The sequence below is a fragment of the Macaca fascicularis genome, chromosome 4 (assembly GCF_037993035.2).
Source record: "Macaca fascicularis isolate 582-1 chromosome 4, T2T-MFA8v1.1".
In the NCBI taxonomy this organism is placed as follows: domain Eukaryota; kingdom Metazoa; phylum Chordata; class Mammalia; order Primates; family Cercopithecidae; genus Macaca; species Macaca fascicularis.
Genome location: NC_088378.1, coordinates 39,586,183 through 39,608,596, shown reverse-complemented (window position 1 = coordinate 39,608,596; position 22,414 = coordinate 39,586,183). Strand labels below are relative to the sequence as shown.

The following is a 22,414-nucleotide window of genomic DNA, read 5'->3' as shown; positions in this document are numbered from 1 at the left end:
ACCTATTTGTGAACTACCAACAATCCCTCTGGCACTTACATTTAGCCTTTCACTATTTGTTAACCTCTCTCCGTTTTTCATTATCCTTTGTAGGACATCAATATAACTTAGCAATCGTCAGCCCTCTGGCTGTCTGTTTTCCCAAATCACCACAAGTGAAATCTTAAGTGATTGAGCCTCCAACTGTGTACCAGGTTCCATTGACCCCATATTACTCTCAGGATGGAGTCCTCCTCAGCACTATCTGGGCAAAGAGCAAGCCAATCCACATGCCCATCTTAGTGCCTGCTTTCTCAGACCCCTCTCAGTGCCCCTTTTTGAGAAGCAGGTGCCAAGATGAGATTGGATGTGCAAGAAATTTACTGAGAGGAATGCCTGTGAAGGATAAAGGGGGGATTAGACCAGGATAAAGGGGGATAAAGACCAGGATTAGGCAGGGATAACTGTTTGCAGATATGACCTTTCGAAAGGAGAGGGAAGGGAGGATTGGGTAGAAAAGCCCCAGATCACAGCACAGTTCTAAGAAAGTTGCAGCCAGGCCGGTGGAGAGCGGAGTCCCACAGAAAGCTTGTTCATTGGTACTAGAACAGGACTAGACCCTAATACCCTACCCATGCTCAGTCATTGGCTGAGAACAACCTAGGGGAAGCGTGTTCTAAGCATTTGTAGGAGCAGGAACTGAAGGCAATTTCCATGTGTCCTGGAGCAGACTGTCTAAGGAGATCTGGGCTGCGCATCTTCATGGCCCACATTTGGTGGATTTTTTTTTTTTTTTTTTCGTTAACCTTTAAGTTCAGGGGTACATGTGCAGGTTTGTTATGCAGCTAAACTTGTGTCATAGGGGTTTGATGTGCAGATTATTTTGTCACACAGGTATTGAGCCTAGCACTTATTAGGTATTTTTTAATTTAACTTTTAGGTGTATTTTAACATATTGAGAGATGACAGAAGATCTGAAGTCCGGTGGGAAGTCTGGGAATAAATTAATGATGGCTGCATAAAAGACTAAACTTCACAAACAGCAATTAGTATGAAAAATGAAAAGCTGTGCAAGAAAGAAATAGGATCATAATTCACTATGACTCAGTGGTGAATTATGTTTGAATAATCATAATAAGCAGGGAATTTAACCGAGAAAAATGTACCAAACTGATTTCATCAAAAGCCACATTGGAAGGATAGGAAAAGGAAAAGTGTGAACAGAGAAGTGGGCAGTAGAAGAGACCAAAATTCATACCTTCTGTAATATGAAGTCATTAGATAATTTTTACAAATTAAAATTGAAGAAATAATAGTATAAGATTATTTTAAAATATTACAGTAAAAAATAAACATAACAACTACAATAACTGAAAGTATCTCCAGGGAACAGGAATCTGTGATGGGAAGGGTTTTCGCAGAGGACTGCTGGTTTTCTTTTTAAAGCTATGGTACAGTTAGAGTTTTTTTAACTTTGTCAATGTTTGATTAAAATATTAAAATTAAATTTTAAAAGGCAAATCAAGATTGTCCAATGTTTAGTTGTACATCCTAATGAATGATACCAATTTTATGCAATTCTCGGGAATCCTGCTATTACAGGAATATATTAATACTTAGGTTGTATATCTAGCTCATATTGATTAAAGGGACATGCTTTTACTCTCAGATTTCACTGGAAGTGTTTTAGCATGCAAAATTAAAAATATTACCTACCATGTCATTAAAATTTCAAGAGGAATGTTTTCAAGTCAGACAGCAGGGAGTTTTATGGGTTTTTAACTCACTTTCTGATAATACACACTTGGCTTACAATTCACATGTGTCAGCTGTTATCAGCTGGTCATGTGCGTCACTGAGTTAGCTTTGTGGTATTATCTGTAGCCAAAGGAAACACAGAGGAAATCATTGCAGCAGCTCCACACATTCTAATCAGTTAGAAAAATCTGCTCCCCCACTGGTATTTTCACACATTCCCTCACCAGCAAGCCTATCCCATTATAGAAAAAAAAGAAAAAGAAAAACAAAACAAAAAAAGTGTAATGGATTCTGATAGCTGCTAATTCAGCCTTAAAAACAGAATTTGTATAAACTCAATAATGCTGGAAAACCCTGGAGTTCCAAAATGTGCATAGATCTTTTCCATAATAGTGTAACTTACACTTTTGCTCAGAACCAGTTCCACAGTCTTCCCCTCTTTCTCCCACACTTGATCCAGGGAAAAACTCATCTTCCTGTAGGAAAAATCAAGCCCCCCTACAAAACCCCCCCAAATAATAGGCCTTGTGAAAATCAATGTTATTAAAAAATGGTAAGTAATATCCATCATCTGTAACATGAATAAATTGCTGCATAACACAAGGTGCTAGAATTGTTCAATTTAGTTTTCAGTATCAAATTACTCTGGAATCTGAGCCCTTGCTCACCTAGGTAGGAAAGTAACTGATCAATATCTGTCATTGGTACATACTTACTCCCACTCTCTTCAAGGGAGGGACTTTACAAGGATCTTACGGCTGACAAGGTCCAGAGAAAAAGGGTGGGGGAGGGCAGGTTCTTATTCCATTGTGGTTGCCATCTTACCTTTCCTCATTTGAGTGCAGCATTCGGCCTGAGCACAATTCTCTTCCCCCATTTTGAGAACTGGTAACACAGCAGCCCATAGAGAATCAGAGATGGGTCTATCCCAGGTCCCTTCAGTGGGACAGCTTCTCAACTACAGGTGCCAAGACTGCAGCTTCAAAGTTTTCCCTTTACAAATGCCCTCAGGACAATCTTCCATGGGAATAATCAGCTCTTATTATTTTTTCTTTTTTCTAATAAGACTACTCCAATGGGGTGAGGAAGGGATTGTGTACAGGGAAGTTACTCCTGTAAATTATTAATACCTTGCCCTGCCACACTTATTAAAATGCTTCCAGTTACTTGTTCAGTTTTTCCTCAGGTAATGAAAAGTAACCGTACAAATGCCTATTTTCATGCCTGAAATAACTACAGTGATTCCTTGCCAAGCAGAGGGGGAAAAAGTTGCATGTGAAAGTTCTGGGGCTGGCAGAATGGTTGGCTGACAATACTTTTTCGTGGAAAATAAAAGGTTTGACAGGAACAAAAAATTAAGGATTAAATGTATATAATACTTAAAAGCAGAGTAAATAAAAGCCTAGAAGGCATCTTGTCCAAAACAGATCATATTTGTCATTGAAAACTTGTTCTGGCAGGAAGTTCTCTACCAGAGCACCTTTCACATTTGTTGTAGAACCCCTGTTTCTGTTCTGTGATCTGTTGGGGCATCCAGTTAAAAGGATTGAGAACCATTATGTACTGGCTTGAAATTTAATGTTTTCCATTTGCATTCTTTCTACATATAAACCCAAAGGCTCTGCCCTACACAGGTCTGGAAAGGCAACTGGGGGGCGGGCCCAAGATGGCTGACTAGAAGCAGCCACAATCGGAGGCTCCCATCGAAAAGAAACAAAACGGCCTGAGAATCCTGCGTTGGCAACCCAGGTATCCAGGTTCTGTCATCAGCACTGACTAGGCGGCTGGCATGATCCACCAAGAGGAAGGAAGAGCAGTGTGGTTCTGTGGCCTACTTGAAACCCACAAGGGTCGGGGAGCCCCCACCCACCAGCCAAGAAGGCGGTGAGTGAGCATGCTACTCAGCCTGGGAAACCATGCTTTTCCCATGGAACTCTGCAACGGAAGAGCCCACTCATGAGCCCACACCACCCAGGCCTAGGGTCCCAACCAGGAAGCCACACAGATTCTCAACAGCCACTCAGCTAGAATCTGCCTAAGCCTGCAGAGTTATTGGGGAAGGGGTGGCCAGCACCACAGCTGTGGCTGCCTGCTGTCTAAGCCATTTGAGCCCCTTGGGGGAGGGGCGGCAGCCAACAATGGGACTCCTAGCTGCCTAACACACTAAGCTCTCAGGGCAAGGGAAGGGCAGCAGCCATCTCCATAGCTGCAGGTCATGCTTTTCCCCTGCTGGAGCCAGGGAGGCTAGACGGCTTGGTCCCAAGAGGTATCCCCCACAACCCAACACACAGGCTGTGGCAGACTGCAGCCAGAGAGCCTCTTCATCCTGACCCTGACCCATCCCTCCTCATTGGGTGGGGCCTCACTGCAGGAACTCCAACAACTCCAGCCAGGGGTTCATGGACAGAACCCTGATCTCCCTGGGCCTAAGCCCCTAGCAGGAGGGGTGGCCATAGTTTCTGCCGACCAGCAGACTTAGTGTTTCCTCTTGCTAGATCTGAGGAATACAGGAAGCCCAAATGAGTGGGTTTCCCCAACAGGGCAGCACACCCCCTCCACCAAGGGACAGCCAAAGTGCTTCATTAATTGGGTTCTGCATCTCATGCCACCCAACTGAGTGATACCTTCCCACAAGGGTTGTCAGACACCCTGTATAGGAGCATTCCTACTTTCCTACTAGAATCAGGTCAGTGCCCCTTGAGGTCAGAGATCCCAGAGTAAGGAACAGGCACCCATCTTTGCTGTTCTCCAGCCTCCTCAAGTGACATCTCCAGGCACAGAAGTGAACCAGATGAATAGGGCCTGAAATGAACCCTCAGCAGCCCTACAGAAGAGGGACCTGACTATTGGAAGAAAAACAAACAAACAGAAAGCAAAACAACAGCATCAACAAAAAAAATGTTCCCACAAAAACCTCATCCAAGGGTCAGCAGCCTAAAAGATTGAAACTCGACAAACTCATGAAGATGAGAAAGAATCAATGAGGCCAGGCATGGTGGCTCACACGTATAATCCCAGCACTTTGGGAGGCCGACATGGGTGGATCACCTGAGGTCAGGAGTCCAAGACCAGCCTGGCCAATATGGCGAAACCCTATCTCTACTAAAAATACAAAACAATTAGTCAGGCATAGTGGTGCATGCCTGTAATCCCAGCTACTCAGGAGGCTGAGGCAGGAGAATCACTTGAACCTGGAAGGTGAAGGTTGCAGTGAACCAAGATCATGCCACTGCACTCCAGCCTGGGCAACAGAGTGAGAGAGTCTGTCAAAAAAAAAAAAAATCAATGAAAAAAACGCTGAAAACCCCAAAGGCCGGAGTGCCTCTTCTCCTTCAAATGATCGCAATACCTCTCCAGCAAGAGTGCAGACCTGCATAGAGGATGAGATGGGTGAATTGACAGAAGTAGACTTCAGAAGGTGGCTAATAACAAACTTCACTGAGGTAAAGGAACATGTTTTAACCCAAAGAAAGAAGCTAAGAACCTGATAAAAGGTTACAGGAGCTGCTAACTAGAATAACCAGTTTAGAGAGGAACATAAATGACCTGATGGAGCTGAAAAAAAACAGCATGAGAACTTTATGAAACATACACCAGTATCAATAGCCAAATCAATCATGTGGAAGAAAGAATATCAGAGATTGAAGACGATCTGCTGAAATAAGACAGGCAGACAAGATTAGAGACAAAAGAATGAAAAGGAACAAACAAAATCTCTAAGAAATATGGGACTATGTAAAAAGACTGAACCTATGATTGATTGGAACACCTGAAAGAGATGGAGACAATGGAACCAAGTTGGAAAACACACTTCAGAATATTATCCAGGAGAACTTCTGCAACCTAGCAAGACAGGCCAACATTCAATTTCAGGAAAAACAGAGAATACCACTAAGATACTCCACGAGAAGATCAACCCCAAGACACATAGTCATCAGATTCTCCAAAGTCAAAATGAAAGAAAATATGTTAAGGGAAGCTAGAGAGAAAGGCCAGGTCACCTACAAAGGGAAGCCCATAACACTAACACGGATCTCTCAGCAGAAACCCTAGAAGCCAGAATAGATTGAGGGCCAATATTCAACATTCTTAAATAAAAGAATTTTCAACCCAGAATTTCCTATCCAGCCAAACCAAGCTTCACAAGCAAAGGAGAAATAAAATTATTTTCAGACAAGCAAAGGCTGAGTGATTTTGTCACCACCAGGCCTGCCTTGCAAGAGCTCCTGAAGGAAGCACTGAACACAGAAAGGAAAAACTTGTACTAGCCATTGCAAAAACACACTAACATATAAATCCCAATGACACCATGAAGAAACTGCAGCAACTAGTGTGTGAAATAACCAGCTAGCATCATGAGGACAGGACAATATTAACCTTGAAATAAATGGCTAACTGGCCCAGTTAAAAGACACAGACTGGTAAATTGGATAAAGAATCAAGACCCATTGGTGTGCTGTATTCAAGAAACCCATCTCACATACAAAGACATACATAGGCTCAAAACAAAGAAATGGAGGAAAATTTACCAAGTAAATGAAAAGAAAAAAAAAGCAGGGTTTGCAATCCTAGTCTCTGATAAAACAGTCTTTAAACCAACAAAGATCAAAAAAGACAAAGAAGGGCATTACATAATGGTAAAGGGATCACTGTAACAGGAAGAGCTAACCATCCTAAATATATATACACACAATACAGGAACACCCAGCTTCATAAAATAAGTTCTCAGAGACCTACAAAGAGACTTAGACTCCCACACAATAACAGTGGGAGACTTTAACACCCCACCACCAATATTAGACATATCAACGAGACAGAAAACTAACAAGGATATTCAGGACTTGATCTCAACTCTGGATCAAGTGGTCCTGAGAGATAGCTATGGAACTCTCCACCCTAAATCAACAGAATATACATTCTTCTCAGTACCACATGGCACTTCGTCTAAAATCGACCACATAATTGGAAGGAAAGCACTCCTCAGCAAATGCGAAAATACTGAAATCAAAACAGTGAGAGAACCTCACTCAAACAGACCTGTTAAGAACCTCACTCAAAACCACACAACTACATGGAAATTGAACAACCTGCTCCTGAATGACTCGTGGGTAAATAATGAAATTAAGGCAGAAATCAGGAAGTTCTTTGAAACCAATGAGAATAAAGAGACAACATGCCAGAATCTCTGGGACACAGCTAAAGCAGTGTTAAGAAAGAAATTTATAGCACTACATGCCCACATCAGAAAGCTAGAAAGATGTAAAACTGACATCCTAACATCACAGTTGAAAGAACTAGAGAAGCAAGAGCAAACAAATCCAAAAGCTGGCAGAAGACAAGAAATAACTAAGATCAGAGCAGAACTGAAGGAGAGAAAACACAAAAAACCCTTCAAAAAACCAATGAATCCAGGAGCCGCTTTTTGAAAAAATTAGCAAAATAGATAGACCACTAACTAGACTAACAAAGAAGAAAAAAGAGAAGAATCAAATAGACACAATAAAAAATCATAAAGGGGTATCACCACTGACCCCACATAAATACAAATTACCATCAGAGAATACTATAAACACTTCTACACAAATAAACTAGGAAATCTAGAAGAAATGGATAAATTCCCAGACACGTAAACCCTCCCATGACTGAACCAGGAAGAAGTTGAATCCCTGAATAGGCCAATAACAAGTTCTGAAATTGAGGCAGTAATTAATAGCCCACCAAACAAAAACAGCTTGGGAGCAGACCGATTCACAGCTGAATTCTACCAAAGGTAAAAAGAGGAACTGGTACCATTTCTACCGACACTATTAACAATTGAAAAGGAGGACTCATCCCTAACTCATTTTATGAGGCTGGCATCATCCTGTTACCAAAACCTGGCAGAGACCCAACAAAAAAAGAAACTTCAGGCCAATATCCCTGATGAACATCAGTGCAAAAAATCCTCAATAAAATAATGAAAAACTGAATCCAGCAGCACATCAAAAAGCTTATCCACCACGATTCAGTCAGCTTCATCCCTGGGATGCAAGGCTGGTTCAGATATACAAATCAATAAACGTAATCCATCACATAAACAGAACCAGTGATAAAAACTACATGATTATCTCAACAGATGCAGAAATGGCCTTCAATAAAATTCAACATCCCTTCATGTTAAAAACTCTCAATAAACTAGGTATTGATGGAATATATCTCAAAATAATAAGAGCTATTTATGACAAACCACAGCCAATATCATACCAAATAGGCAAAAGCTGGAACCATTCCCTTTGAGAACCAGTACAAGACAAGGACACCCTCTCTCAACCTCCTTTTCAACATAGTATTGGAAGTTCTGGCCAGGGCAATCAGGCAAGAGAAAGAAATAAAGTGTATTCAGATAGGAAGAAAGGAAGTCAAATTGTCTCTGTTTGCAGATGACATGATTCTATATTTAGAAAACCCCGTCATCTCAGCCCCAAAACTCGTTAAGCTGATGGGTAACTTCAGCAAAGTCTCAGGATACAAAATCAATGTGCAAAAATCACAAGCATTTCTATACACCAACAATAGACAAGGACAGAGCCAAATCATGAATGAACTCCTGTTCACAATTGCTACAAAATGAGTAAAATTCCTGGGAATACACCTAACAAGGGAAGTGAAGGACCTCTTCAAGTAGAACTACAAACCACTGCTCAAGGAAATAAGAGAGGACACAAACAAATGGAAAAAAAAAAAAATCCATCTTCATGGATAGGAAGAATCAATATCATGAAAATGGCCATACTGCCCAAAGTAATTTATAGATTCAATGCTATTCTTATTAAACTACCATTGACCACCTTCAGAGAATTAGAAAAAACTACTTTAAATTTCATATAGAACCAAAGCAGAGCCCATATAGTCAAGACAATCCTAAGCAGAAAGAACAAAACTGGAGGCATCATGCTACCTGACTTCAAACTATACTATAAGACTACAGTAACCAAAACAGCATGGTACTAGTACCAAAACAAACATATAAACCAATGGAACAGAACAGAGACCTCATAAATAACACTACACATGTACAGCCATCTGATGTAAACAAGCAATGGGGAAAGGATTCCCTATTTCATAAATGGTGCTGGGAAAACTGGCTAGCCATATGCAGAAAACTGAAACTGGACTCCCCTTCCTCACACATTATACAAAAATTAACTCAAGATGGATTGAAGACTTAAATGTAAAATCCAAAACCATAAAATCCTTAGATGAAAACCTATGCAATACTATTCAGGACATAGACATGGGTAAAGATTTCATCACAAAAATGCCAAAAGCAATTCCAGCGAAAGCTAAAATTGACAAATGAGATCGAATTAAACTAAAGAGCTCCTGCACAGCAAGAGAAACTATCATCAGAGTAAGCAGGCAACCTACAGAATGGGAGAAAATATTTGCAATCTACCCATCTGACAAAGGTCTAATACCCTGAATCTACAAGGAACTTAAACAAATTTACAAGAAAAAAAAATCCCATCAAAAAGTGGGCAAAGGATATGAGCAGACGCTTCTCAAAAGCAGATATTTATGCAGCCAACAAACATATGAAAAAAAGGTCAACATCACTGATGGTTAGAGAAATGCAAATCAAAACCACAATGAGATACCATCTCATATCAGTCAGAATGGCGATTATTAAAATGTCAAGAAACAACAGATGTTGGTGAGGCTGTGGAAAAATAGGAACACTTTTACACTGTTGGTGGGAATGTGAATTAGTTCAACCACTGTGGAAGACAGTGTTGTGATTCCTCAAGGATCTAGAACCAGAAATACCACTTGACCCAGCAATCCCATTACTGGGTATATACCAAAAGGAATACAAATCATTCTACTATAAAGATACATTCACATGTATGTTTATTGCAGCACTATTTACAATAGCAAAGACATGGAACCAACCCAAATGCCCATCAGTGATAGACTGGATAAAGAAAATGTGGCACATATACACCATGGAATACTATGCAGTCATAAAAAGGAATGAGATCATGTCCTTTGCAGGGACATGGGTAAAGCTGGAAGCCATCATCCTCAGCAAACTAACAGAGGAACAGAAACCCAAACACCACATGTTCTCACTCATAAGTGGGAGTTGAACAGTGAGAACACATGGACACAGGGAGGGGAGCAACACACACTGGGGCCTGTCATGGGAGGGATGAAGAGGGAGAGCATCAGGACAAACGCTTAATGCATGTGAGGCTTAAAACCTAGATGACAGGTTGATATGTGCAGCAAACCACCATGGCACACATATACCTATGCAATAAACCTGCACATTCTGCACATGTATCCCAGAACTTAAAGTAAAATAAAATTTTTTTAAATGAAAGGCAATTGAAAAAAGAAATAGTAATATATATAATATATATTTCACACACACACAGACATATATATACCTCTACAACACTTGACATGGTAGGACTGTCACATTTCTTTATTTTTCTAAATCAAATACGTGACACTAAACTTCCACTCACCAAAGAGGGCAATAATTACATCTTTTATTACTGGTGCTCCCTTATTCCCTTTTATAAAATGCTTATATAATTATAAATTATCAAGATGATTAAGAAGTAGTATTTCCCCAGACAAGTCTCCCATACATTTGCTGAAAGGATACAATTTAAAAGATCTTTTCTCTCTGCATGATCCCCAAAAGGCCTAATCCCAGATCTAAAGAGGGAAGAGTAATTTGGGTGTGGGAGGCACTCAAGCACCTGTTAAGATGTGAATGTTTGGCATCCATCCCCGGAGAGTATGATTCAATGGGTCTGGGGCAGGGCCCGGACATCTGTATTTTGTATGTTTATGGAGTTTAATAAGTAATTTTAATAAACAACTTTAGGAATAACTATAAGGGACTAAACTAAGTGTTGTATTTGTGAAACATCTCAGATTTTTCAAATTGTTGTAAAAATTTAAATCACTGTTAATGAACTCTAGTGGTCCAAAAACTGTGGTTGTCAGGAGATTACCGTAATTTTACGAAATGTATATATTTTTTGAGCCCTCCACTTGTTTTCATTATGGTAAAATATACATAATGCAAAATTTGCCATCTTAACCATTTTTAAGTATACAGTTTAGTGGCATTAAGTACATTCATATTACTGTGCAGCCATCACCATCATCCATCTCTAGAAGTTTTTAATCTTCCCAAACTGAGACTCCGTATCTACTAAACACTGCTACCTTCCCATTCCCCCTTTCCCTGGACCTTGGCAACCACCACTGTATTTTCTATCTCTACGAATTTTGATTACCTTGAGTACATGGAATTATACAGTATTTATTACATGGAATATAATTATGATTACATGGAATCATACAGTATTTATCATTTTGTGACTGACTTATTTTACTCAGTATATGTCCTCAGGGTTCATCCATGTTTTAGCATGTATCAGCATTTCCTCCCTTTTAAGACTGGGTTATATCCCACTGCATGTATGTACCACACTTTATTTATCCAATCATCTATCAATGGACACTTGGGTTGCTTTCACCTTTTGGCTATTGTGAATAATGCTGCTATGAACATGGGTGCACAAATATCTGTTCAAATCTCTGCTTTCAATTCTTTAGTGTATATACCTAGAAATTGAATTACTGTAATGCTCACAATACTCTTAAGAAGATAGAAGAATGCCTGTTTGTTTTATCCTAAAATTCCTAAGACATGAATTTAATTCTGATTTTCCAAAGTGGCAAATGTAAAACTGACCTTACATTTGTGAGTTTTTGCTGTACTTGCTCCTTCCATTCAGGTCTCCACATCTAAGTTTGTTTCTGTTTCTTCCCATCTTCAACATGCTTTTCTGTGACAAGTACACCATTCTCTTCCTTGTGGTTTCCAATTTCACCATCAAGGGTTGTTTCCTTCAATTCTTATTGCCTGATCAGCCATATCTTCCTTAGTAGGTAAACTATCTCCCAGGAATGCTGTTCTTCCTGGAGAAGCCATTGTTTCTTCTCCTAGACCTTTGATGTGTCTTGTTCTATAGACTCTTTCTCCAAAGGCTATAACTGCTTAAGTCACCCCTACATTTAAGACCAAAAACACTCAAGCCTGTGTCCCTTGTAATGGCCCACCAGACCTATTTCAACTGCAGAACACTGGCATGTGCAGGCACATGCACACATAGAGACTTGGCATTTGCTCTAATTCACACACAGGAAGGTGTGTTCTCCCTACACTTCCCTAAGTAGTAGAAACAGTAACCAGGAAAATGGTCCTGGTTCTCAACCCAGAGAGAAAAATAGGCCTTGAAGGAAAACCTGAAAACAAAAACAGAGCTATCTCATTTGCCTTGCCTCTACATTATCTAGATAACAAATGTAGTCCTAAACGCCGTTACTACCCTGGCCAACGAGCTGTCGTGCAGACATACACACAGACATACACCTTTCGTGGTAGCAGGATGTCGCAGTCTCTCCTTCCTATCTCAACTGCAATAAGTCCTCGGCCAGCTCCCTTTGTGTCCTGCCTCCTGCCTATTGCAGAAGCAGTTGAATCACCTGCTCTAACTGACCAAGAGCCAAATGACCTGAGGCTGTTTGAAGTCTCAGGACTTCCACGTACCAGACATTATTAAACATACTTCAGAAAAATCTACTGGAGTCCCCAAAGACAGATTATAGAATCGAAAGTTTCCTCCTCAGTACACTGTGCCCAGAAATTAGTTGTTGGACTTTCCACGGCTCTAGAGCTGCGATGGGGGGTAGGCACAGGTCCATCCAGATTAAGCTTCGCATGAGTCTGTGTCTTCAGCTGACACATACAAAATGAGTGCACTTTGGAACAAAATAACACATTTCTTATTAAAGTGGCAGGTGGTGGGGATTTTTCTTTATGCAGTCATAAGGAAATAGGAGAATAGGCCAAATTTTAAAACCAGAATCCAAAAATAGGATTCACCCCACACCCAGATGAAATGGCTTCTTTCTCATACTGTCTGCACCTTTCCTGCTAAACTACATCAAAAAAAAGTCTTGAATTTCTTGCTCCATGGCTGTTTCCACAGCAGCATTGGCCCTATTCTGCCAAGGCATTAATTTAAAACAAAAGAAAACGAAAAAACCCAGGAAGGTATTATTAAGTATTAAATCTATTAAATAGTTTATTGAAGAAATCATGTTTTGATGGTGGTGCAGTGAAACTGGCAGTTTTATACATTGCTAATTGCATTCTAAATATGTAATCATTTCCAAAAGCAGTTTAGCTGTATGTATCAAGAACCATAAAAAATATTTCATACTTTAACTTCATAATCATGCTCCCTATTAATATAATCTAAATTGAGTAAAAAATTATTTATATGTATATATGAATACATATTTAGAGTAGTGATATTTTAATAGGAAAATAAAAGAATATCCAACATATGAGTAATGTTTAAGCAAGCTACAGTACAAATATGTATAGACTGTTGCTATTTCGAACTTTATAAATAAAGTTGTAAAAATGTTGCCAACGCAAAAAGGTACTTGAATTATACAACTACAACTATGTAAAAAATCTGCACCAGGCAAATACCTGTAAGGATGGACAGAAAAACGTACACAATGGTATGCTAAGGTAGTCACACTGTGTTCCTCCTTATATTTGAGTAGTTTGTAACATTGTTGCATTATTTTTACAATGAAAGATATCTAATATCTAACATGTTTAAGTAATTGGCATAATGTGGCCGTATAAAATCATTATTAAAACAACTTTACAATGACTATCAAAATATTTGCTCTAACACATAGAGTTTCTCTAATATGCTTTAGTTTGCTTTAAATGCATATACATTATTTTTCTCATTTGGAACTCATCTAAGATTATTCTAAATGCTCTAAAAATCTAGTGCATTTACTCCATTTAGTCTGCTAAGCCAGCTCTTTCATAGTCTGGTGTCTAAATGGATGTCTCAAATGTGTGCAAATACAATGGATTTTCAAGCTTACTCGATTCCTAACTATACATCTTGACAGAGGCTTAATACTAATGAAATGGTTCTGACTGTGTAATTTGCAACAGGGCCAAATGAAATCTTCACAAGTTGTATAGCTGTGATGCTTTTATCTCAATATACATGTGAGAACAAATACAAACCAACAATGGAAAATATGAAAAATTTAAAAACTGTCTAGTGCAGAGACTAGAGATTTAGTTTCACTGATTATGTTCTGGACAAAGAAATGTGAAAGATGTACGTCGGTTGAGAAGCACTTGTATTTATTTGCAGATAATTTTAAAAATTAGTATCATTTCAGAACAAATGCATGCAATGTCTCATTCCTGTTTGCGGATATTGCTAATGAAAGCTGCATCTGGATCAGAGCGTTACATAAGGACTGCAGATGAACCAAAGTGGGGTAGCAATTCAGGGAGAAGGGGAAAGAGTTGCAAAAGCATGGCAATATGAACTCCCTTTTGTCACCTACTCCTTCCCCATCTCCTTCCTGCCTGAGCTAAGGAGGAGCTCAGAGAGTGAGGAAGGTTCGCTATAGATTGTGGGTGAGTTTCAAAGCTCTCTGGTCACCTTTCTCTTTTGTGAATGAGTTGTCACTCACAGAACAAAAAAACAATAAGAAATGTTTGTGTCCAAAGCACGTTGCAGGGGGAGTTTCAACAAGTTCCCGTCTCTTTCCTATTTGCTAGAGAAGTTTGGTATTGACATTTCCAGGCCTGCTGATGCCCTACCTTCCACTCACACAGCCGTTGGATCACCAGGCCTCAGACAAAATGAGGAAGTGTTCTTTCTCCGTGTCGTCTCAGCAGTAGTCACTGAATTTTTCTGCCACTTCAATCTGTGTATTTTATGGTTTTATGATGTTTAATGTCATGATTTTATCTAAAATCCTGTCGTTGACTGTTTCTAGAATTTTTCCAGGAACTAATTTAAATTTGTTGTCAAAAACTTCCCGTCACGTGAAGTCAATACTGATCAACACTCACAGTTGGAAGGGACTTCACAAATAGCTAGCAGAAGATGCATCATGTTACAGATAACAAATCTAAAGTCCAAAGAAGTCAGACAGCTGGCTTAGTTTCTGTAGCTTATAATATCTAACTTAACAGGGTCACAGGATCTGAGAGTTAAAATTATCCTTACATTAATCAATTTGATCAAATACGTTTTTTAAGTTTCTGTATAGCAAAGAAAAAAGAAACTCAAAGACAAAATCAAAAGGCAAAAACATTTCAAGAAATAATTTGCAACACAACAAATGTTTATCTCCTATAATGAAGAGCTCTTTAAGTCAATATGAAAAAGACCCACAGCCCAGTAAAAAATAATGGGCAAAACATTTAATTTAGCAACTTGCCATCATACTGGGAATTCCCTTTCCCACTCCTCTATGGTGAACCTCCTGTTCCCTGGATCCTCTTTATTCCTTATTTCCAAGGAGTACATTCTCCAACAGGTTCCTGAGAAAGTTTTTAGAGCAATTAGGAGAAAGGTAACTGTTTTAAGATCTTAGGGGTCTAAAAATATCTTTTTTATGACATACATTTGATTGATGGTTTTGCTTGTGCACAGATTTCCATGCTTGAAAGAAATAATACACATAAATTGAAATATTATTTTTTGTCATTCTTAACCAAATTACTTATTAATGGAATCTGTTTAATGTTAGGCGCTGCACAACTTCTCAAACCTTGGACTTAGAGTGAATATTGCCTCCCTCATTTCCTGTTCCTAGATAATTTTCACAGGGTATTTACTTGATTTTAATTGTATCAACTCAGATTTGCAAAGACAGCATCATTGAAAGGAACATAGCTCAATCTAAAGACAGAACTATAAAATGAACTGTTTCCATTTAGTAACTCAAAAAGTATCTAAAAGATATCAATGTCACTATATTTTTCTCAATAATTTTAAAATTCCAGGGGTAAGGGTTAAGGTTAGGGTTTGGGGTCAGGGTCGGGGTCTGAATTAGAGAAAATAAAGAAAAAATTTTTTTCAATTCCCACAGCACCACCCTATGAGTTTGCTCTAGTGCTCTAGGGCTAACCTCTGTGCAAGGTTTGAGAACATCAGGTCTGACCTTTAGGGAAAAAGCAAAGTTAGATCACTTTATTATGTATGTATAGTATGAGCTCATTTTTCCTGTATGTGTATATATACTAAGTACATGTATATGTATGAATGTGTGTGTGTATACACACACATCCAAATATCTGCCGTTTTATCTATGTATGTGTGTATACACACTATATATACAAACACATATATAACATAAATTTAAATACTTTAAAAATTACAGTCTTATATACATCAAAATGATGGCGATTATCTCTAAGTGGTAAAAATTATGGGTGATTCTTACTTTCTTCTTCATGCTTTTTATGTTTACACTTCCCATGAGATTCAATTTTATAACCAATGAAAGCAGTAAAGCTCCATTTTAAGCAAAAGAAATTAAACTAAAAATTAAGCACACAGACCCAAGTTCCAACTAGCTTCTTTTAATAAGGAAAGCAAGTTTGGAACTTATTCAAAAAACAATTTTGCTGCTGAAAATGCATTTGAACCATTGTAAATAATCATATTAGAAACAGATTAGGGTAAAAGTAGCACTACTCTATAGTTCAACTAAGAGCTGAGAAAAAGGTTTTCTCTCATTCAAAGATCAGGCATATTTTTTTAAGCATGAGATCAAAGTAAAAACACTCTTAAAAAAAGAAAATAAATACAACGTCTTCCGAAAATAGATACAAACCCACAACACATACCTCAAATGTACTGTCATGAAGCTGATGAAAACTTTAAACTGTCCTCCTGAATCGGAGAACTGAATGAAAGAACCACTGTATGAATGAGTGGAAACTGAATGGAAGAACTTCTGTAAATGCTAGAAGAACTTAGGGGAAAATGGAAGGGAAAATAAGACCATCACAACAGTGAATGTCACATTTAGATACCACAGAAAGGAGGACAGAGAGAACAAATTCAAGGACCTGAAGAACAAGCTTGATAACACTGTGCAAAACCAAAAGACTTTAAAAGGACTAGAGAGGCAAGTAAACTATGGAAGACAGACAAAGGAAATGAAGTATCCGCTTACCTAGGGTCCATAAGACAGAAAACAGTACGATCCAGAAAGGTACTCAAAAATGTAACTTAAAAATCATTTTGAAATACATATTTGAAACTACAAATTCAAATGTCACATGATGTTTCAGCAAAAATGCATGAAGCGATCAAACTGCTAATGTATCTTTTCTGGTAAATATATAAAATTTCAAAGATAAAGGAAGAATAGTCATCTATGAGGGAAAAAAGTCAGATAAATTTCAACTCTCTGTCAAGTCCTCAGAGAAATGATTATGCACTTCAGAGATTTTTATAGTTGAAGTGTTCTCCAGGCATAAAGAGACAAACAGTAGACGTTTTCAAACATGGATGAATTTAGGAACTATGGTCCCATGAAGACTTCTTAAAGAAACAAACTTCAACCGTTCAATAAAAGGAAGAAGAAGCTATGGCAAAAGTGGAGGCAGTGAACATGAATCCATTTGAATGTAGAACTGCTGTGGCCATGGCAGTGACAGGTCAGTCTGTGGACTCCATTGGCCATGCCATGTACAGAGAACTCATCCAAATAGGAAGGTGGTTGTAAAGAGGGTGAGGGGTCAGGGGAAGAATGGATAATTGTTGTTTAAAACAAGTAACTCATGTACAGTCTAAATAATGCCCTGTGTAGCTATGTTATGCTATTAAAATACCTATTAGAAACCAAAGACTGTATATCTTCTAGAGAAAATAAATAGAAAGGTAATAAAAGAAAAAGAGATCACAGAGTAAAACATGGTGTACTGAAAAGCTAAGTCTGAAACAAAGTGGCATGGGAAAGTTGAAAGAATCAACAAAGACCTACCTGGCAAATACAAAATGAAGCAGGGACAAGATAGTGATATCAGACAACATGGAATTCAACTCAAAAAGTGCAAAGTACGGCAAAGAGAGGCATTTTGGAACAATGCCTACAACCCACAATGAAAATCTAACAGTTACGAGTATTTGTGCACAAATAATAAAAAAAAATTCATAGAAACAAGAAATACAAAAAGAAACACAGAAACACAAGTAAATATGGGAGATGAAGTCATCTCTTCATGATACAGATTAAATAGAAGAAAAAATAATGAGCCAAATGACCTAATCAATAAGATAGACACATTAAATCAAACTCAATGAACTTTTCATGTACACATTAAACGTATTCAAAATTGACCATATATCAAACCACAAAAAAACTAATAAATTTCTGAAAGTAAAAATAATGTAGATAACATCCTCTACTACAATAAATATAGAAATTAATCACAAAATTAGAAAAACAAAATACACTGCTACATGTAAGTTTCAATTTCTCTCTAACACAACTTTTGCATCAAAGGAAAAACTCTAAATCAAAATAGTTAGGCATCTAGGAAATACCAATAGTTCAAATACCACATAATAGAAATAATAGGATATGGCTAGAGCAGAGAGAAATGTATGCATTTAAATGATAATAAATAATTAAGGTTACAAATAAGTTTATAAGACATTTAAATTTAAAAGTTATTAAAAAAACACTAACGAAAGGAAACAAGAATTAAAACAAAAAATAGTGAAATAGAAAATAGCAGAACTAGTAGAGAAATAGAAGAGTTCAGTCTTTGGAATAAAAAATACATTTCATAAACTATTAGCTAAGCTAATTAAGAAACCTAGAAGACATAAACAACAAATAAAAATGGGTGGCAAGTTTTACCGCAAGGTCTTGTACATAAAGATGTTCAGTGAATATTTGCTGAATGATTAAAGGAAATAATTAATGAAGCCACCTCAAGGCTGCAGTGAGCTATTGCAGTGAACTATTGCACCTGTGAATAGCCACTGCACTCTAGCCTGGGCAACATAGCAAGATCCGTGTTTTTAAAAAAATAGTTCTATTTGATTTTAATTTTTCCACATTATTACATTTCATTCAGTTCTAAGATTCACATTTTAATAATTTATTCGATTCTAAGATTCACATTTTAATATCTTTGAAATTGAGGTTTATCTTGCTATTGATTGTATCTGACAATAGCTGCAGATAAATTCGGTCGTTATTTCTGGTGACATGACTGCATGGCCACAATCCCTTCACATTTCCCTCAACAACAATTTCAAAACCATTTCAGGAAGAAATACGAATCCTGCTCATTGACTGAGCATCTTCCACGGCCACCTTCTGATAAGCTAAAGACAGTGTCATCAAAACTTGGAGAATGGGTATCAATAATTTGGAAGAAAATCCAGAAGGCAATAGTATTGTTTTAGGAAGTGCTGTATATTATCTCTTGGTTGGTACAGAAAAGAATATTGTGGGGAAAAGCATGATATCAATGAGTTTGTCTTGAAAAGTAAATTAGAAAAGTCAGACATTGGATGTGAAGTCTCCAGAGACTACCTGCATTGCATGGTCTCCAGTTTGTTAGCTTGGTCTCTGTTGGAACGTTTCTGATGTGTTAACGTGCCTCCTACAACAAGAACACCAAGTGGCTCTTCCATTCCTCCTCCCCTATTCTACAACCCTTCTCTGACACTCAGCCCTGTGGCTGGCACTCTGCATCCTCTTAACAGACTCCAGAAACTGACTGCCTAAGCCTAGGATTTCCAAGTCTCACCAGGCTTTGTGTCTCCATGGCTGAGCTCTACTCTACTGGTGTAATAAATTACCACTTCATTGATGTTCTTATATCAAGCTGTTTTCCAGAATTGTGATTGGAGATGACAGTATTTGGGGGGTACCAGTCCTAGCCACACCTTCTCCATGATCAGAACTCCTCAATACTACACTAGACGAAATTCACTAGTCTTGTGGATTTAGCAAGATATGATTCTTGGCTCCAGCAAACAGAACAACAGGAAGGAGTCCACATTTGACACACCCACACATCATGGGGGTGAAAAGAAAGCCCCCAAAAAGGATTAAAGCTATTCGGGTTTTCTAGTTCTAAGCACTGATAATTTGGATCATATTTTTTAGCATTTTAAACAGTAATCAAACATTAAGTTTTTAACATATATTTCTACTCATTTTGGGAAGTTGAAACTAAAATAATGGGCTATAATGGCTGTAATTTTTATGGCAAACATCAAACAAATAATGAATAAAGCTGAGCACTTTGCTAACAAGGTGATTAGCATTTAATCATAAACTCCATCTGGAAGAAGTCCCAAATCTTAGCAATAAGCTAAGATTTGTTGACAAGAGCTCTATGGAAGACAAGTAAGTGTATATTAATAAAGCAATGGTAACTATTCTTTGATTATTATAGGAATTATTGTGCTGGCATAGTGTCATTAAGTACACTATCAGTGTAGTCTATTTACTTCTTTCTATGTAGGGATTACTAATCTAATTCATATATTTTTAGTGGGAGGGAAAAATATTTGATGCAGCATTTTTGCATTTTGAAATGTCTATTATAGTTTAAAATGATCATAGCTTTTGGCTCAACAATTCTATCCCTAAAAATATACCCAGCAAAAAAAAAAAAAAAAAATCCTTACTCAAGTATACAAAGATGTATGTTCAATGACATTCACTGTAATATTTCTTGTAAAAGTAAAAATTTAGAAATAACCCAAATGGCACTAAGGGATTGGTTAAACAGATATAGCACATTCATTCAGTGAAATACTAGGCAGTAAATAAAAAAGAATTAGTAGGTCTTTATGTTCTGACATGAAAAGGTGTGCAAAATGTACTTTGAAGTAAAAAATAAAAGAAAAGAAAGGATAATCGCAGAACAGTATGTATGGTATGATTCACATTTTTATTAAAAATAGATATTTCATAGCTGGGCTCAGTGGAACATACCTGTAGTCCCAGCTACTCGTGAGGCTAAGAGACTGAGATGGGGGGATTGTTTGAGGCCAGGAGTTCAAGGCTGCAGTGAACTATGGTTGCACCTGTGAATAGCCACTGCACTCTAGCCTGGACAACATAGCGAGATCCATATGTTTTTTAAAAATCATCCTTTTAGATGTTTAAATACAGTCATACCTATTACTGATAAAATGGATTATTTATGTGAGCAGTATAATAACTATTTTGCTTTCTGTGTTTTACAATGTGTTAGTGTGTTTTTACATTTATATTATCATTAGAACAAGAAAAAATAAAAATTCACAAGTGTTTTAAGATTCTGTCCCATTTGCCTTCACTATAGCATTTTCTTATAACTGATGTCCCTGAGAAGCAAGAAAACTGTGCAATGTTGCCAATATAGAACAATTCAGAAAATGTCACTGCTCTATGCAAACCCCCTGTTACAGGTGAAATTGTGTGCCTCCAACATATTCATATGTTGAAGTCCTTACCCTCAGTATTTCAGAATGTGACCTTAATTGGAAATAGGGCTGTGGGAGCTGTAATTAGTTAACATGAGATCATTGGGGTGAGCCCTAATCCAACATGACTGGTGTCTATAGAAAAAAAATGGGGAAATTTATACACAGAAAACCACAGAGGGAAAACATCATATAACATGAAGGCAGAGATAAGAGTGATGTTTCTACAAGGAACGCCAAAAATGATCAGTAAACAACCAGAAGCTAGGTGAGAGGTATGGAATAGATTGCCTCTCACTGCCCTGAGAAAGAATTCTGCCTCCAGATGCAGAATTTCTGCCTGAGCTTCCAGACTTCAGACTCAAGATTGCAAGATTAACTCTTACCTGAATCTCCAGTTTGCCCGTCATACAAAACTAGGACTTGCCAGCTCCCTCAATTGAAAACTAAATCTCTCTCATCTCTCTCTCCTCTCTCTCTCTCTCTCATTCTCTCTCTCTCTCTCCCTCCTTCCCCACCCTATTGATTCTGTTTACCTGGAGAATCCTATAATACACCTGCCTCCATTTCTAATGAATGGATTCAAACTTTGTAACTTTCCATTCAAGATCTCTCTCACCTGGCTCCAGGACCACCCTTTCCCTAGACATTCACTGGCCTATACAATCTAGCCAGGTAGAAATATACCGTGCTTTCTCACCTTCATATTTTCATTTACACATTTATCACCACTCAGCACATAAAACATCATAGTATGTGAAATTAGCAAGACAAATCGTGAAACAATCATGGTCCTTTTGTGCTTTTAATAACTGTAATATTGATTTCACAGAATTTTATCCTCTCCTTAAAAAGTTGGTAAGAACGTACCCTCTAAAAACCATGGCCTTTTAAAATATGCCTTACATAGTATGAAAGAATTATCCAGCTCTTCAGGTATCTCCTTCTTTCCCCCTTTTTCAACAAATGTCCATATGGCTCCTCTCAGTCTGCAAACACCTTGCCAATCGTCCTAACATACTCAGATCTTTCCTCCTTTCCTGATTACTTTATATCAGAGTCTCTCAACCTTGGAATTTATTATTGACATTTTGGGCCAGATAACTATTTGCCAGGGGCTGGGGCGATCTTCTGCACTGTAGGATGTCTAGCTTCATCCCGCTTGTCACTAGATGCCAGTAGCATGCCTTCCACCTTACCCACCTGACCAGTTTGACAGTCGAAAATATCTCCCCAAATTGCCAAATATCCCCTAATGTGCAAAATAGCCCCTGATTGAGAACCGCTGATGAATGTAGTACTCACACTTT

General features: G+C 38.0%; 2 long non-coding RNA genes across 2 annotated transcripts in view; both read right to left on the bottom strand.

The window, feature by feature from the left end:
- Positions 1 to 2,699, bottom strand: part of LOC123573032 (uncharacterized) — an 89,840-nt gene extending 87,141 nt beyond the window's left edge. The window contains exon 1 of the long non-coding RNA XR_006697754.3: positions 2,563 to 2,699. This is a non-coding gene — a long non-coding RNA (uncharacterized lncRNA). The remainder of the gene's footprint in view (positions 1 to 2,562) is intronic.
- A 12,359-nt stretch (positions 2,700 to 15,058) lies between these two features.
- The window catches only part of LOC135970546 (uncharacterized), a 53,001-nt gene continuing 45,645 nt past the window's right edge, over positions 15,059 to 22,414 (bottom strand). The window contains exon 3 of the long non-coding RNA XR_010586258.1: positions 15,059 to 15,193. This is a non-coding gene — a long non-coding RNA (uncharacterized lncRNA). The remainder of the gene's footprint in view (positions 15,194 to 22,414) is intronic.